Source organism: Papio anubis, chromosome 11 (assembly GCF_008728515.1).
Source record: "Papio anubis isolate 15944 chromosome 11, Panubis1.0, whole genome shotgun sequence".
Taxonomy (NCBI): domain Eukaryota; kingdom Metazoa; phylum Chordata; class Mammalia; order Primates; family Cercopithecidae; genus Papio; species Papio anubis.
This window is the reverse complement of record NC_044986.1, coordinates 87,866,141-87,882,499: the sequence shown is the minus strand read 5'-3', so window position 1 is coordinate 87,882,499 and position 16,359 is coordinate 87,866,141. Positions and strand designations below refer to the sequence as shown.

Here is a 16,359-nt window from a genome sequence, read left to right as displayed (position 1 = left end):
AATATATAGTTAATTACATACATGAACACATGAATAAAAGAGGGTTATGCATTGACCAAAGATGATAGTGCAGTGAACCAAAAATTATGTTGTGCACTGGAGGAGAAGGAGTGAGGGGAAGAGAGAAAGAAAGGCTCAGACCCTGAGGAGCATCAACTGAGTGTGGGGAAAAGCTATAGATCATAATGGAAGAGAAGACATTGTTTTAATTTTGTTCCTGTTTGCTGTGGCGAAGTGTAGCCCACCATAATATGTTAAGAAGGCTGTCCCACAGGGCAGCCCACTCTGAGCTCAACCTGGAGCCAACTGAACATTGGAAACCATGCATCTCATCTGTGGCTCCCTCCTTACCCCCGTCTTGATTTCTGGGTTTACTCGTCTATCGTCAGTCTATTCTTCCTCCCCATTACTTCAGCACTGTGCATGTGTGTTTCTGTTATCTTGGCATTTGACACACTCCTGATCACACCTTTGCCCTGCATTTCAGCTCAGGTGTTCTTATCTTTTGGAACTTAAACCTCATACAGGATTGGAGCTTTTCTTAAGAACACTCAGGTTTCAGGGTTCTGCTTCATGTCCCTACTCCCAACTCAGTCTGCTGATGAAAGGACACAAATAGGCAAGACTTAAAACTGTGCATCAGTCTAAGTCTCAAGGATGAGATAACGGTGTTATCAAATGCCATTTGATATTAAAGTTTTATTTATATGCCTGGACATTATCAGAAATACATAATTTTAAAAATTGTGCTTCAAAGATCACAACACTGCTTGAGTTGAGAATTGATAATTCCACACAAGGAAACCATGGCATTAGCTGAGAGGGACCTTGGCACATCCGGACGGGCGCTGCTTCATGGAAGGAAAGAGGAAGGTTAGACCAGGGTTGCATGCAGGGACTCCGGGACCAGTCTGTCCAGATTTGAATCCTGGATCTGCCACTTATTGGTGGTAAGTTGAGCCCCTGTGCACCTTAGTCTCCTTATCTACCAGATGGTGACACTAACAACCCAGGATTGTTGTAAGAGTGACCAAGGTCATAGGTCAGGGCGCATACAGCCCTCAGAACAGTGCGTTTCTCAAAGTGAGTGTGGCATATACATTGCCGTTATAATTGTTTGTGAGCTGTCTCAGTCCTTTCAATTACAGGTCATCTGATCTGTCTTATCTTAGCTCTTTTATTCCTAGTTTCCCCTAAATGAGGGCCTTTGGAGTAGAGACTACTCCAATGTCTGTGCTTCAGGGGAAGAAAGTGGTTGATTCTTCTGGTCTTTGCTGCTCAACCAGAGCTTGTCTGCTGTCTTATCAAATCTGATCACACTTGTATGCACTGCAAGGCCTGGGCAGGGCCCTTTGGAGACAAACTTTGTCCTGCCTGTGCTGCTCTCTGTGCTGTGCCTTCTGGGTGCTCAGGGGCTCACAGCAGACCCCTCAAGAGAGGTTCTACCGACTAACCTCACAGCTTCTCCATTGGGCTGCTTGTGATGAGTAGCAGATGTTCTGTTCCCACAGAGCAATGCCTGAGCAAGGCCTGAGGTGCCTTGGATGATGCCCAGCCACTGACCAAACATGGAAGAAATCAGGCCCCAGATGTGAAATCAGTCAGACCACCTCCAATCTTTGCTACTGTCACTACACATGTCAATGTGTCAAAAAACAGCCACCAGTACCAAGGGTTCTGAAAGGGCTGGTAAGCCCCTGCACTGGACTGGGGATAAGACTGAGATCCATGTAGAGACATCTGGCATCAACAAGTGGCTCAGAGTATTTTCAAAAACATCTTGTTCTTGACAGGGACCGCTTCTGCCAACCAGATCTCCTTCCTGAGATGAGAATGGACCTTAGGTCCATTCTAAGTGGTTCTGACTCCTTTATCCTGGGCTCCATCCAGGTTGAGCAATGGCCATGGGATTTTCTCATGTCTGAGAACCTTTAACTCCATGCTGCCCCCAGACTTTCATAATCCTCCCAACTGGGTTGCATAGCATGGCCCAGTCCCTCTCACCTACCCAAAATGGACATTTTCCCAAGGTCAGTCACACTGCCGGCCAGTGCAGTTTCACAATTCATGGTGTCATGACCTCCCATGTGTGCCCCAACAGCATTCTCTATGAGTCCCGATACACTCTTGGTGCTTGGCAAGCATGAAACCACAAACGGAACTGGAATTCATGCAGTCAGCTCAAAGGGGATTTCCTCGATGTGCATTCTTTTCTAAGACCTCATTGATTGTTCTCCTGAGGCTGATTGTGGAAAAAAAACTCTGAACTCACATGAATTTGGTGGACCAAGGACCTCCTTTAGGGGAAATTAGAAAAAAAAAAAAAAAAAAAAAAAAAGGGAGAGAGAGAGCTGAGAAGGGACAAGTCAAATGACCTGCAGTGGAAAGTACTCCTAGAAAGCTCTGCAGTTGCTAGGAGATAAAGAGATTTTAAGGAGAGAAAAGAGAAAATGACAGCCAGGTTACTGGGCTCCCAGGGGTAGAGTTCATGGGGAAAGACAGCTGATACCTATGCTGGATGTTTCTTAAGCCTGTAACCAGGATACTTACATTTAATCAAACTATAATTAAAGTAATGCATGTACATAATTAAAAATCAAATTACTCTGACCCCCAAAAAAGGCTTAAGATGAAATATATACATTTATATTTATATATATATAAGATGAAATATATAGAGAGAGAGAGAGAAAGAGAGAGAGAGAGACAGAGAGAGAGAGAAACATATTTCTTGTCCTTGTCTCGTTCCCCAGGGAATAACCTTTGGGTCATTTTAGAGATGGTTGCCACCATTTATAAAATGAATTTGGATGTGTTCAACTACAAAGTCAACTTGTTTTGTACCGATTGTCTATTTAATTTTGAGTGAGTTTTGATAATTTTTGGTATTCAAGGAATTGGTCCATTTCTTTTCTTTTATTTATTTTTTGAGACAGTGTCTTGCTGTGTCGCCCAGCCTGGAGTACAATGGTGTGATCCTTGGCTCACTGCAACCTCTAACTCCCACTGTCAAGCGATCCTCCCACCTCAGCCCCCGTGTAGCTTGGACTACAGTTGCACGCCACCACTCCATGGGCAAATTTTGTATATTTTTTTGTAGAGATGGGGTTTTACCATCTTGCCCAGACTGGTCTTGAACTCCTGAGCTCAAACTATCCATCCACCTCAGCCTTGGCCTCCCAAAGCACTGGAATTACAGGTGTGAGCCACCATGCCCAGCTGGAATTGGTCCATTTCTTTTAAGTCGTCAAATTTATGAACATAAAGTTGTTCATAATATTCTCTCATTATTCTTTGAATGTCTGCAGTGTTTGTAGCAATATGCCTTCTTTCCTTCTTATTCTAGTAAGTTGTGTCTCTTCTCCTTTCATCTTCATCAATCTTTTTAGAAGTTTATCTTTTTAAAGAACTAGCTTTTGTTTTTATCAATTTTTCTCTATTAGTTTTCTATTTTAAATTTTATTTCTGGTCTTATCTTTATTATTTTCTTGCTTCTGCTTGCTTTGGGATTATTTTACACTTCTTTTCCTAGAGTCTGGAGATAGAATTTTAGATTATTTATTTGAAATTTTTCTTTTTTTCCAACATTAGCCTTTAATTCTATAAATTTTCCTCTCAGCACTTACCCACACTCTGTAGATATAATATGTTGCATTTTCATTTTTCCTCAGTTCAAAATATTTCCTACCTTCCCCTGAAATGTATATCCTGCTTTATTTGGGTGGAAAATTTTATAAATGTCCATTAAATTCATTTGGTTAAAGGTTCGGTTCAGATCTTCTGTATCCTTGTCGATTCCCTTTCCATTAGTTCTATCAATTACTGAGAGAGTTGAAGTCTCAAACTATGCTTGCGAGTTTGTTTATTAAGACTTTATTTCTGACAGTTTTTGCCTTTTTTAAGATTTGTTTTTAGTTTTTATACACTTTGAATGTTATGTCTTCTTGGTAAATTGACTCTTCTGGTTATGGAATATCCCTCTTTGTCCCTGGTAATTTTCTTTGCTCTGAAGCCTATTTTGATATTAATATAGTTATTCCAGCATTAGATTAAAGCTTGCATGGTCTATATTTTTCCACTCTTTTACTTTTAATATGCCTGTATCATTATTATTGTAGACAGCATATAATTGGGTCATGTGTTTGTTTATTCATTCTGAAAATACCTGTGTCTTAATTGGGTGCTTAGACACTTTACATTGAATGTAATTATTGATATGTGTGGATTTAGGTTTACCATTTTATATTTGATTTCTATGTATTACCTCTGCTTTCCATTTCTTTGCTTCTCTTTCCAGCTTTCTTTTGGGATATTTGAACATTTTTTGAATATTCTATTTTTATTTATCTGTTGTATTTTGCCTATATCTCTTTGTTTCAGTTTTGTTTCTCTGTTTGTTTTAGTGATTGCTCTAAGGATTACAGTAAACATATTTAATGTTTAGAAACCTACTTTTAATCATTGTTTTACAACTTCAAGTGGGATGTATAGACCTTACAGGAATATACAGGAATCAAATAAACAAAAGAAGTGCAAACTTATACTCTGAAAATAACAAGCATTATTAAAATAAATTTTGAAAGCTCTAAATAAATGAGAAGACATCCTATGTTTGTGGATTGCAAGATTTAATATTGTTAAGATAACTATACTACCAAAAATAATCTACAGATTCAGCAGAGGAGCTTCAAAACACTGGACCCTGGGGCCTTAGTCAATGGATGCCCTGGATTCTCCCCTTCTTAGGATCTCTAGCAGTTATAATTGCTACTCCCCTTTGGACCCTGTATCTTTAACCTCCTTGTTAAGTTTGTCTCTTCCAGAATCGAAGCTGTAAAACTACAAATGTTCTTCAAATGGAGCCCCAGATGCAGTCCATGAGTAAGATCTACTGCGGACCCCTGGAGCAGTCCGCTAGCCCAAGCTCTGATGTTAATGACATCAAAGGCGCCCCTCCTGAGGAAATCTTAACTGCACAACCCCTACTATGCCCCAATTCAACAGGAAGCAGTTAGAGCAGTCATCGGCCAACCTCCCCAACAGCACTTGGGTTTTCCTGTTGAGAGGAGGGACTGAGAGACAAGACTAGCTGGATTTCCTAGGCCGATTAAGAATCCCTAAGCCTATCTGAGGAGGTGACCGCTTCCACCTTTAAACACGGGACTTGCAACTTAATCAATCAGATAGTAAAGAGAGATCACTAAAATGCTAATTAGGCAAAAACAGGAGGTAAAGAAATAGCCAATCATTTGTTGCCTGAGAGCACAGCAGGAGGGACAATGATCGGGATATAAACCCAGGCATTCGAGCCGGCAACGGCCACCCTCTTTGGGTCCCCTCCCTTTGTATGAAAGCTCTGTTTCCACTCTATTTCACTCTATTAAATCTTGCAAATGCAATAATAATAATAATAATAATCTACAGATTCAATGCAATCCCCATTTAAATTCCAGTTGCCTATTTTGCAGAACTTGACAAGCTTCTAATAAAATCCATATCAAAATGCCTGGAACTCAGGATAGCCAAAATAGTTTTTACAAAGAAGAAGAAGGTTGGAGGACTTGCACTTCCCATCTTCAAAACTTATTACAAAGCTATAATAATAAAGACAATTTGGTACTAACATATGGATAGACATAAAGATCACTAGAACAGAACTGAGAGACCAGAAATAAACTCTCACCTTTATGTACAACTGATTTTCAACAAGCATGCTAAGACAATTTATTGGGGAAAAAAAAGTCTCTTCATATGGTGCTGGGACAACAAGATATCCACATACAAAATAATAAAGTTGAATCCCTGTCTTGCAACATATTCAAAAATTAACTCAAAATGGATGAAAGACCTAAATGTAAGGTTTAATTCTATAAAATGTTAGAAGAAAACATAGACATAAATCTTTGTGACCTTGGATTAGGAAATGATTTCTTATGTAAGACACCAAAGCACAAGCAACAAAATAAAAATAAGTAAATTGAACTCTAAAAAACCTAGAAACTTTTGTACTTCAAAGGGTAATATTAAAAAGTAAAAATGCAACCCACAGAATGAGAGAAAATAAGTGCAAATTATGTATATAATAGGTTGCTTGTATCTGGAATAAACAAAGAACTCTTACAACTCAGTAATAAACAAAACCAATTAAACATGGTCAAAGAATCTTAATATAAATTTCTTTAAAGAAGATATATAAACAGCCAATAAGCTTATGACAGGATGCTCAATATCATTAGTGATAAAGAAAATGCAAATCAAAACCACAATGAGATACTACTACACATATTAGGATGGTTGTAATTTTAGAAAGTCTGAAAACAATGTGTTGATGAAGATGTGCAGAATTTTGAGTCTTCATACATTGCTGGTGGAAATGTAATACAGTGCAGCTACTTTTCAAAACAGTCTGGCAACTCTTCAAATCGTTAAACACAGAGTTACCAGAGGACCCAGCAATTTCACTGCTAGGGGTCTAATGAAGAGAAATAAAAACGTGATTACACAAAAACTTGTGTTATACAAACATTTTTAATGGCAACATTATTCATAATAGCCAAAAAGTAGAAACAATCCAAATGTCTATCAATTAATGAATAGACACATAAAATGTTAGATATCTATACAGTGAAATATTACTTGACAATAAAAAGGAATGACATACTGATACATGCAAAAACATGGATGAACTTTAAAACATTATGCTAAGTGGAAAAGTCAATTACAAAATACTATGTATTATATAATTCTATTTATTTATATGACATGTTCAGAATCCTCAAATCAAAAAAGATGGAAAGTAGATAAGTGGCTGCTTAAAGTAGGGGAGGGGAATGATGGAGCATGGCAATGGACATGAAGTTTCCTTTTGTGGCGAGGACAATTTTCAAGTTTGATTGTGGTCCTGTGTTAGCATTCTCCAGAGAAACAAAACCAATAGGAGAGATAGATGATAGAGATAGATGGATAGAGATAGATGTATAGATGATAGATAGATAGATAGATAGATAGATAGAGATTATTGATTGATAGCTAGATGATTGATGATTGATTGGTATATTGATGATTGATTGGTTGATTGATTGATGCCCCAGTGTTGTCAATCCTATTGTGCTTTCTGGGCTATGTTCACAACACAAGAAAATGCTAACTTTCAGTTAAATGTTAGTAAAAATAATGGTATATGTTTTTTTCCATATATATCTGAATATAATAAATATTTATACATATATATAAAGAGAGACAGAGATATAGAGATATTTATTGTGGGAATTGACTCATAACATTATGGAGGCTGAGAAATCCCAGAACCTGCAGTGTCACCTGGAGACTCAGAAAAGTTGGTGTTTAATTCCATGCTAATTTGAAGGCCTGAGAAGCAGGGTGGGGAGCAGGGGGATGGAAGGCCACTGTTGTAAGTCCAGGAGTCTGAAGGCCCAGAACCAGAGCTTAGATATCTGACGACTGGAGAAGATGGATGTCTCAGCTCATAAAGAAAATTTGACCTTTCGCTTTCTCTCTGCTTTTGTTCTATTTGAGCCCCAACAGATTCAAATGATGACTACCGATGATGTTGACATCATGTCCACCAATTCACCAATTTGTCCACCAATTCAAAGGCTAATATCTTCTGGAAACACCCCTACACGCATCCAGAAATAAGGTTTTTACCAGCTATCTGGGCATTCCTTAGCCTAGTCAAGTTGACACACAAAATTAACTATTACAGGTGCTTAGGGCATAATTTTGTAATTGTATTAAAAACTATTGAATTCTACATTTTAAATGGATGAATTGTATGATATACAAATTATATCTGAATAAAGCTGCTGTCAAAAGGTTTCTGTTGGTGAAAAAGCCCCAGTGCTCTCGATCCTACTGTGCTTTTTGGACTATGTTCAAAACAGAAGGAAATGCCAACTTTCAGTTAAATGTTGGTAAAAATAATGGTATGTATTTTTTTTTCCCCATTGGTTTCACAAACCCCTGAATTCAATTTAAGATCCACTGCTTTTGAGCAGTTGTTCTCAAACTTTAGCTTGCACTGAAAGGACTTGTTCTATGATAGATCTCTGGACCCCACACCCAGACTTTCTGATTCAGTGGGTCTGGAATGGAGCCCAATAATTTGCATTGCCAGCAGGTTCCAGGTGATGCTGCTGCTGCTGCGGCTGTTAAAAGTCCACACTTCAAAAATCACTGCTCTAAAGGAAAGGTGAGGACAAATATTTAACCTTCATTTGCTGTAGAAAGCTCTTCGAAGGGAACCATTCATTCTGAAATCTTGTCTTTCTCTGGCTCTCTTCTCTCCAAGGCCTTTTCTGGGTGGTTCTATTCTATTTACAGGACCATGAATACAGACTTCCAGAATGGACACATTAGTCAATTGTGCTTTTTCTTGAAGTCAGAGAAAATTTAGCCAGCTCTTCTAAACACAGAGGCATGCTGGAACTGTGAGGTTTTCACGCTTTCGTTAACTCAGGTACATTGATTATTGTCACAGCTCCTTTCCAGTCAAGACTTAGGGGACTTCTAGGCTTCGCTCATCCTGCCTTGAGCGAGGAACAAAAGTAAAACCAACTTGCTCTTGCTAGTGACTCCTGCAGAGAGCTCATCTCATCAACCACACAGGCACAGCCTGCTGCCTGGAGCTCCCTCTTGGCTTCATAATTTCCCAGCCCCAATCCACATGTCCAAAAGCAGGAACAATTTTGTCAGGGCAATAACAGAGAGGTGTTACATCATCCAACCCCATCGTGATAAAAAAAGAACAATCAGACATTGCTCTTTGGCCTTTTTCAATTTGCTCTCACTCCAGAGCCCCATTGTTCTTAATCATGTCTTCCCATGCGGTTTGATTCTTCTCGCTCTCTCCACTTCCCTCCTGGACTTGTCTCTGCAGGAACATCACATTCCTCCTCTCCCATTTACTAGGCAGAGGAGGTTTTCTCTTCCTCATGAAAACTAGGCACGGGCCCAAAGCCCAGGTCCTGGAAGCTCTTTTCTATCCCCTCATAAGCTTATTAAACTATTTCCCCAAAAAAGTCAAGTCCCTTCTGAATAAAGAATTCTTGTAACAATTGCTAAAAATGAGAAAACATTTCTTCCATTTATTTCTTCTGAGTCTCAGAAGAGACATGTGTTTTCAAGTTCCAGGGACATTTCACTCTGACCTTCAGGGTTGTGTAAGAGGTAAGAGCCCCAGATGGCACAATTCACATGAGTGTGGAATTTTTGGTAAGCATTGTTACTGCTCATAGATCCTTGGAGTTCCCTGTGGCCCCTCCTCCATCTACTAAAAATGCATTGTGCTGGTGGATGGTGCAGGGTGGCAGGCCAGGCCCTTCTTCCCCATCTCCTCCAGGAGAATATCCTTGGGGCCAGTCATCCTCACCCCTTTAACTGAGTTAAATGGGGAATTGACACACCTTCAGCAACTGCCATACGTGAGAGCTTGGAGGGCTGTACCCCAAGTCACTCAGTGGCAGTCAGAGGAGGGCACTTGGGCTCATTTCTGAGGTGAATTGGGCAAATGGTCCCCAGAAAAAAACATGTGCTTACACGGAAGAGCCCCAGCAGGGAACAGGCCCTGCACCTTGTTCTCTCAGAGCATATTAGAGGCTGTGAGGATGGTAGCAGAGGCAGCTGTGGAGAACAAGGGTGTTCCAGGCACAGTCAAGGAGATCCAGGCCTTGACGTGAGGCGACAACTGTCATCCATTTATTTCACTGTTTGTATGCCACAGTCATCCAATAATTGTTACTATTTTCACTTTAAACAGATATATTTTAGGCCAATTAAAATAAGACAATAAAAGATTTTCTTTTACCTTCATTTATTTCTTCTCCAACTCTCTTCCTTTCTTTATGTAGATTTGAGTTTCTCACCTATATAATTTTTCCTTCCACCCGAGGAACTTGTTGGAGGACAGGTTTGCCAGTAATGAGTTGCTTTACTTTTTGTTTGAGAAAGTTTTTATTTCTCCTTAATTTTGAAGGATAATGTTGCTGGATACAGATGAGATGAGCTGTGCCTCTCACTGCTGGAGTGGACCTTGCAGATAAGCAAAGGAAGAGTGCAAATGACTCAGGCATGGTAGTATATGATAGTTGGAAAAATCAATATGAATTAATGTTTAACTTAGTAGATGCAGATACAAAAATACAGAAAAGCATGGTGGCTCACACCTATAATCTCAGCACTTTGGGAGGCCAAAGCAGAAGGATCTCTTGAGGCCAGAAGTTTAAGACCAATCTGGACAACATAGCACAACCTTGTCTCTACTAAAAATAAAAAATTAGCCAAGCTCGGTAGAGTGCTTGTAGTCTCAACTACTCAGGAGGCTGAGGTGGGAGGACTGCTTGATACCAGGAGGTTGAGGCTGCAGTGAGCTATGATCACACCACTGCACTTCAGCCTGAGTAACAGAGTGAGACCCCATCCCAAAAACATGACATGAGAATATTTATAAATATTCGTGTGTGTATAAACATGTTATTATATACATATGTATATTTCATTGTTCTGTCAGCTAAGAGCACTAGAAGAAAGGACATCTCAGTTTCAACGAGCACAACTCATACCCACATCTTGGTTTCTAAAACCATTCTCCAGTAAAAGGATTCATGTTTCATAGGAAAATGGTTGATTCTAAGACAGAAAAGCAATTACCCAAGAGGAGCCTAGAGCATCTTGTAGTGCCAGAAAGTAAGGTGCTCAAACAAAACTACTGCAAGGGAGTGCAGCAAAGGGCACAGGAGCCAAACAAAAGAGCTCTGCATGGCCACAGCTGGAGCAATGAAATAGAGTTGTGTTGAATTACAACCCAAAGTGCACAATAATTATGCATGAGTACACATTGATACAAATACATGACTGAATAAGTAAATAAATGGGGGAAAGGAAGCAAATCTACTGTAGAGAAGAATTTCAAATAATTTATGTAGATACCTCTCAAGGAGGTAGGTCATAAATCCCACTCCTTAAGTGTGGGCTGTGGTAGTGTGGAAGTGTGGCAATGACTTTGTTCCAAAAAACTACTGTACAAAAGAGAAAAATGAATAACTTTATGTCACAGAAACCCACCAAGTATCTCCTCAACAAGGTGGTCAATGTCAACATCAACAGTGACAAGTCATATTGATAAGCATGGATCCCAGACACAATGTCATTAAGATAGTCCTTACCCCTGTTGGGCTTCTCCCCAAAGCCCATCACCTCATCAGTCTAATCATGGGAGAAACTTCAGACAGACTCCCATAGAGGATTAGCCTGCAATATACCTGACCAGCACTACTCAATATTGTCAATATCCTTAAAAACAAGGAAAGCCTGAGAAGCCATCACAGTCAAGGAGAGCCTAAGGAGATCCTGTGACTAAATGTAACACAGTGTTCATCCGCAATGGGATCCTGAACACATAAAGGACATTAGATAAAAACAAAGGAAATACGAACAAAGCGTGGACTTTAGTTTACAATAATGAATCAATTTTGTTCACAATTTATTAATTGTGCAAACGTCATATTTCTATAAGATGTTAACAGTAGGAAAAATGGGTGGGAAGTATATGGGAACTCTCAGTACCATCATCACAATATTTTTGTAAATCTAAAATTGTGCTCATTTAAAACCTAAGCTTTGAGGAAGAAATTACTGAGCAGATGTGCAGTTAGCCCTGGCCTCCCTGCAGAGATTTGGCTCCTGGGGTCTGTTTTTCTCCTGGCCGTTGCCTGGCCTGATGTCCCATGCACACCCACACTTAGCAGTTTCCCAGCAGGGCTCTGTCAGTTTCTCCTCTCCAGCCTGCTCTTCCTTGGGGCTATCAAACAACGTTAGCCACATCTGCAGTCCCCAGGTCCCACAGTTAGAAGGGAAGAGTCTTCCTGGCTCCTTCTTTCCTTATCCTCTTCATCCTTGTTCGCACAGATCTACCCCAGCCCAGGCCTCTCTGTTCCAGACTGCCCATCCCTTCTCTGTGCTAGTTTACATCATTCTACCTCCCCTGCATTTGAAGTCCTCCAGGTGTGGGTCTGCCTCTTTCTCCAGGCTTGTTTTCCAGTGTTCCTCCTGCTCATCTGGATGACTGGCTCCTCTGCTGCATGGCCCATGGGGCTGTTTCCATTTCTTTGAATGCATACATTCTTCCGTCTGAAATGCCACATGACCACATCCACTGACTCTTCACTGAAAGCTCCCTTTTCCACTTAATCTCCTCCACCTCCACACACTCAAAGTAGAAGATTCCCTTCTGAAGCCCTAAAGATCTGCATCTCTCTCTCTCTCCTCTAACAGCACATTTCAATTTCTACCAGAGTATGCGTTGTATTGTGCACACATCTTATCTAATCTGCCTTTAGGGCAGGTTCATCTCTGCACTCAGATGTTCCCACGTCCACTCATTTTACATGGTGACACTCAGGAAGGAACGCACAAGTGAATGAATGAACAAATGAATCAGTTGCATCCTAGAGCTAGAAGCAATCTCAGAGGTGATCAAGCTCAGCCCCAAGAACCCACATTCCATCCCAAAGGTTAGGGAGACTCTCAGAGAAAGGAAATGAGCCGCTCAAGGTCACATCCTTTATTTATAGCAGTATTAGCACTAGATGACAGCTGAGTTATTTCCAAAAGAATGTCAGGCTTGAAGTTGTAGAATCAGTTTGGAATCCCAAACTGTGAGTCTCTGTGACTGACACATAAACAATAAATAACAGTTAATGTTGATTAAATTATCATCAGGTGCAGGCGCTCTGCCAGGAGCTCTAGATGAGCTATCTCATTTGATCCTCAAAACAGATTCTATGAGTTAGGGTTAATTTTTTCCCCACTTTATGGATGACTCTGAGTCTTGGACTAAGCAGCTTTTCCAAGTCACACACTTGTTAAATGTATGAGAAAGGTTTGAGCCTAGGTAGTCACACATGAGATGCCACACTCTGTACCAGCACATTAAGTCACTCTCTCCACCTCAATTTCACCCTCTGGAAAACAAGTGTAATAATAGTATATGACCATCATGGGATACAACATATATGAGATAGAATGTGCTGCATTCTCTGTCATTCAATTAAGACTCTGGACACCTGAGCATCTGTCTCAGCTCTTGCACCTCAAAGCAGTTTGGTAGGAAGTACAACCCTTTGCCTCTCTGTGCGTCGGCCCCCACATCCATAAAGTGACAAGTTTGACCAGACTATATTCAAAGTTCCTCTCTGCTGTGTCCCAGGCTTCTTCATGCTGGGTCCTCTGGTTTGGACATGCTAATATTAAGTTGTTTGCTTTGTACTGGGTCATATGCTCACTGACATGTCATGCTACTTGCATGACATACAATGTTCACTGACATGCCAGGTTTGCTTCAAGTATTATACATGAGACCAAAGCTTCTCATAAAATGACTCTTCAGTGTTCATTATCATTTAAGGTAGGAGTCATTCTTGGAAATATATTTTTCCGTTTTTTAATAAAAAATGTTATTTTGGGCTGGGCACGGTGGCTCACACCTATAATCCCAGCATTTTGGGCGTCTGAGGCGGGCAGATCACTTGAGGTCAGGAGTTCGAGATCAGCCTCGCCAACATGGTAAAACCCTATCTCTACTAAAAATACAAAATTAGATGGGCGTGGTGGCAGGCACCTATAATCCCAGCTACTCAGGAGGCTGAGGCAGGAGAATCACCTGAACCCGGGAGACAGAGGTTGCAATGAGCAAAAATTGTGCCATTGCACTCCAGCCTGGGCAAAAAGAGAGAAACTTTGTCTCAAAAATTAAAGTAATGTTATTTTGCACAAAATTGTCCTTATGTTACTAACATTAGAACTTAGAAATATATCTTTGGAATTGCTCCATGAAGTACAAATAATATGCTTTATTAGTTTTAGTAAGTAAATAATACATATAATTTTAATTTGCCAAAATCTTACTTTGTTTCTGCTAATTTTAGTTAAATATTGTTTGAAACATTTTCTTGATTCAACATAGTTTTATAACTTAGTAGTTGCATAAAATTACATTGCACTGAAGTATCATAATTCATTAAACTTCATTGTTGGGTATTTAGGTTATTTCCAATTTTCGTTGGATTTAGACACAAATTAGTAAAACATTGGCTTTCTGGGCTAGATTTGAGCATCTAAAATTGGCAACAATAAGAAGTCCAATTTTTCAGATTCCGAAAGAAAGGACACTATTATCATCCAGTCTTGAGGTTCCCATATATGGGTCTGTGTTAGACCCAAAAGCTCAAACTTCATGGACAATGAGTTGGTATGTAATAATTTTTAATTTACTTCTTTATCATCCATCTATTTCATTTATTTAAATATTTATTTTAGGCATACTGTCTTTTAAGCATTCTGCTGGGTTCCAATGATAGGAACAGAATATCTTCCCCTACATTATGGAACTTCTAATCTAGTTAGGGGAACAGATAGTACAGCAGTAAAATACGTATGTGTGAGAGAGACTGCATATAGAAAGAGAGTCTAGCTATGTACGGATCACTTAGTATGTACGCACCTTGGATAAGTTATGTAACCTCTCCTGTACTTCAGTCTCCTCATCTGTAAATAAAAAATAATAATAGTTAATATGTATGAAATGTTTAGAAGAGTTCTTGGCACATATTAGCACTCAATGCATGTTAGCTGTTATTGTTTGTATTAATTTTTCATTGCTGCACAACAAATTATCACAAAATGTCTTAAAACAACAAGCATTTGCTATCTTCCATAGATCTGAGAGTAAGGAATCCAGAAACAGCTTACCTGGGTGGTGCTACTATCAGAGTCTCTTATGAAGCTGCAATCAAGGTGTTGGCCTGGGCTGCAGTCATCTGAAGGTTTGACTGGGACTGGATGGTGCACTCTATGGCTGTTGGCAGGAGGCCTCGGTTTCTCATCCTGGGGGCGTCTCTGTAGAGCTGCTTGAGTGTCCTCACAACATGGCATCCACCTCCCCCTGGATCAGTGATGAGAGAGTAAGAGAGAAAAGATGCAATGGCTTGTATGACCTAGTTTTAAAAGTCACACACCATCACCTCTGCCCACATGTATTTGTTAAAAATGAGTCACTGAATCCTGCTTTCATTTAACAAGAAGATAATTAGGGTCTACTTTTTGAAGACTGTCAAAGAGTTTGTGGACATTTGTATTTATAAAACACCCAAAGATGCAAAAGGACCACTCACAGTGCCTGACTGTGAGAACGTGTTTCCTCTCTCTATTTCTTTGTGCCCCTCCCGGTACAACGGTGCACACCAAGAAGGCACTGCAGAAAATTCATTTGCTACGATATCCTTGGTAAACCTCATGCTAGTTCTACCAATTCAGATCATCTGTGTGTAGCATCACCAGATGCACATAGTAATTTTGGTTCCAGTTGTGTGTTAAATCAAAGCAAATAATAGATTGATGGCTTTAACTCTTTAAAACACTTTTAAATCCAAGCCAGTTGGATCCCTTTTAGTACATCTCACTCAAATTTCTTTATTTTACTCAAGAAGTGTTTACATTTGAACCTAGAACAACATGGAACTGAGGGGCACCAACTCATCATGCGGTTGAAAATCCATGTTATAACTTTTGACTCCCCCAAAACTTAACTACTAAAAATCTACCTTGACTTGAAGCCTTGCTGATAGTATAGTCAATTAACACATATTTTATATGTATTATAGACTGTATTCTTCAATACATAACCTAGAGAAAAGAAAAGTTTATTAAGAAAATCATAAGGAAGAAAAAATACATTTACAGTAGTGCACCATATTTATCAATACCATAAGTTTATGTCATCTGTTTACAAGAGGAATTATCTGCCTGAGACAATGAGCAATCATGGCTTCAGACCTCAGTCTATGGTATACATATTGGCCTTTTTCCTGTACTGTCATGATTTTTCTCTGCTTCTTGGGAGCACTTCCAGCATCACTAGTGACGCTTCGCATGGGTCCTATGGTGTTATTGGTTTCCAATATTGCACTAAACATGATGAAAACTACATGAGAACATCTAGAAATCACTTTTTTCTGCAATATGCAGTTTACTGGAGGGATGTCCTGCCCATGCCGAGATGATTAGCGTCACAGGGCATTATAAGCAGACACTGACAACCCTTGAACTCACTGTAATAGCAACGGAAGATGGCTATGAAGTTATTATGGTAGTACACTGTGTCCTACAGTTACTTTTATGCAGTTATGATTTAGTATTGCATCTTTACATTTGTTTACATTTCTCTGGACTAAAAATGGCACCATGTATGATCTGTAAGCATTTGTGTGCATGAGTTTTGACAAATTTTAACTTTTTATAAGATTTCCATAATTAATGGTAGTAAATGATAAAATTGACTGGTAT

The 16,359-nt window shown here is 39.6% G+C and overlaps 1 long non-coding RNA gene across 5 annotated transcripts in view; it reads right to left on the bottom strand.

The window, feature by feature from the left end:
• Positions 1 to 16,359, bottom strand: part of LOC110744104 — a 39,913-nt gene that overhangs the window by 21,191 nt on the left and 2,363 nt on the right. For 2 of the 5 annotated variants that reach the window (XR_002524256.2, XR_002524254.2), the window contains exons 2-4: positions 15,618 to 15,699; positions 14,767 to 14,959; positions 14,519 to 14,562 (exon numbers count right to left, since the gene is read on the bottom strand). This is a non-coding gene — a long non-coding RNA (uncharacterized LOC110744104). Of the gene's footprint in view, positions 1 to 6,999; positions 10,051 to 12,565; positions 12,981 to 14,518; positions 14,563 to 14,766; positions 14,960 to 15,617; positions 15,700 to 16,359 lie in introns of those variants that run through there. The other 3 variants (XR_002524253.2, XR_002524255.2, XR_002524252.2) reach the window with 3 other exon arrangements.